At 27.4% G+C, this 2,123-nt stretch overlaps 1 non-coding gene across 1 annotated transcript; it reads right to left on the bottom strand.

Annotated features, from left to right (window-relative positions):
* Positions 1–1,283: 1,283 nt before the first annotated feature.
* LOC140981891 (small nucleolar RNA R71) lies at positions 1,284–1,394 on the bottom strand. The gene has a single exon (XR_012176166.1). It is a non-coding gene; the product is annotated as a small nucleolar RNA R71 (small nucleolar RNA).
* Between the last annotated feature and the right edge of the window lie 729 nt (positions 1,395–2,123).

Below are 2,123 nucleotides of genomic sequence, written 5' to 3'. Positions count from 1 at the left end.
TTTATATAATTATATCATATATTTCATTTAGACGATAGTGCGGCTCTGTCGGTTGTTCTAAATGAAATATTATGATTTAATACTAACATCTAACAATCTAATAGTTACTTTATCGTAACTAACTTTTACTTTCCGCATCTAACATTTATTTTATCGCAACTAACTTTTACTTTCCGCATCTAACATTTATTTTATCGCAACTAACTTTTACTTTCTGCATCTAACATTTATTTTATCGCAACTAACTTATTAAATCATATATTTCATTTAGGCAATAGCGTGGCTCTGCCGGTTGTTCTAAATGAAATATAATGATTCAATTTAACATTTACTTTATGCAGTTATACATTTATATAGTTATATATATAATCATAGGTACCATATATAAAATATCGGTGAATTCGGTATTTTTTATAGTGGGAACTATATTATATTAGGTGTGTGTTTAAATATTTAATTTTTCTGGAACCATTATTTATGGTGGTTTCCTTTGTTTTACTTTTAGTTAAACAATATTTCATAAACAAAGAATAAATCCTCGAGCCTTGACAAAATTTATAATTTGTAAACTTCGTTCTTGCATTTGGTAATCTATAAATTAATAAATTTAAACTTAAAATAACATCTCTGTGGATTGATCTCGTACTTACTAATTATATTACTTGCAGACAACCTACACTTGGGTGAATTATAATTTAATTTGTAACAAGTTTTTGACGCCGTTGTCGGGGAGGTATAAATTAAGTTTATATTTGTTAATTATGTTTTATTTATAAATATTGTGTTGTTTTTTTTTGCATGTGTATTTGGAGTCGAAAAAAATGTGGTAGACTTATTCGAGTATCTGAAAAAAATTTAAACATGGATGATAATTCAAATAATCAAAATAATGATAACAATAATAATAATAATAATCAAGGACATGATCAATTAAGAAGACTTATGCACCATATGATCCCTATTAGAACTAGTGCCCCATCTTGTTTAGTTTTTCCTCCTGATGCATCTAATTTCAACTTTAAACCTCAAATTATTCAAAGTTTATCAAATTTTCATGGCTTAGATTCTGAAAATCCATATTTACATCTAAGAGAATTTGAGGAAGTTTGTAACACTTGTAATGATCAAAATTGTAGCATGGATATAGTTCGATTAAAGCTTTTCCCTTTTTCTTTAAAAGATAAAGCTAAAACATGGCTACAAAATTTGAGATAAAGTTCAATAAGATCATGGGAAGAAATGCAACAACAATTTCTCAAAAAAAAATTTCCTTCCCATAGAAAAAACTCTTTTAAAAGAAAAATTACTACTTTTTCTCAAAAACAAGGAGAAACATTTTATCAATGTTGGGATAGTTATAAAGAATTATTTAATACATGCCCACATCATGGTGTTGAAACATGGAGAATAGTTTCTCACTTTAATGAAGGTATAATACCTAAAGATAGGCAAATGATAGAATTCATGTGTAATGGAACTTTTGAAGATAAAAACCCAAATGAAGCTATGGAGTATTTGGATTCATTAGCAGAAAATGCTCAAAATTGGGATAATATAGGCACAATAGAACCACCAACAACTAAAATCAATAATTCAACAAATGGGGGTGGTATCTATAATCTTAAAGATGATATAGATATTCAAGCTAAACTTGCATCTTTAGCAAGAAAAATTGAGTCATTAGAAATGAAAAAGAGTGGTCAATTAAAAAGTATTCAAGAAATTGTTTGTCACCTATGTGATACACATGATCATGCTACAAAAGATTGTCCAACATTACCTTCGTTTAAAGAATGTCTCCATGAACAAGCAAATTATGTTAACAATTATAAAAAATCAATACTAGATCCTTTTTCAACATCATATAATCTGGATAGAAAAATCATCCTAATTTTAGTTGGAGGAATGATAATAATGCACAACCCTCACAACAATATTTTCAAAATAACCAAAATCATCAAGTTTATATTCCTTATGTTACACCTCCAAGAAAAAACTTTGAAGATGTAATTCATGCATTTATCCAAAAGCAAGAATCTATCAATATTCAAAACAGTCAATCTATAAGTGATTTGAAAGAAACTCTTGCAAAATTTTCATTTGCACTTAATATTCATGAAGAA

Source organism: Primulina huaijiensis, chromosome 7 (genome assembly GCF_012295235.1).
Source record: "Primulina huaijiensis isolate GDHJ02 chromosome 7, ASM1229523v2, whole genome shotgun sequence".
NCBI lineage: Eukaryota > Viridiplantae > Streptophyta > Magnoliopsida > Lamiales > Gesneriaceae > Primulina > Primulina huaijiensis.
Note: the sequence above shows the minus strand (reverse complement) of the source record. Positions and strands in the feature narration are given on the sequence as shown.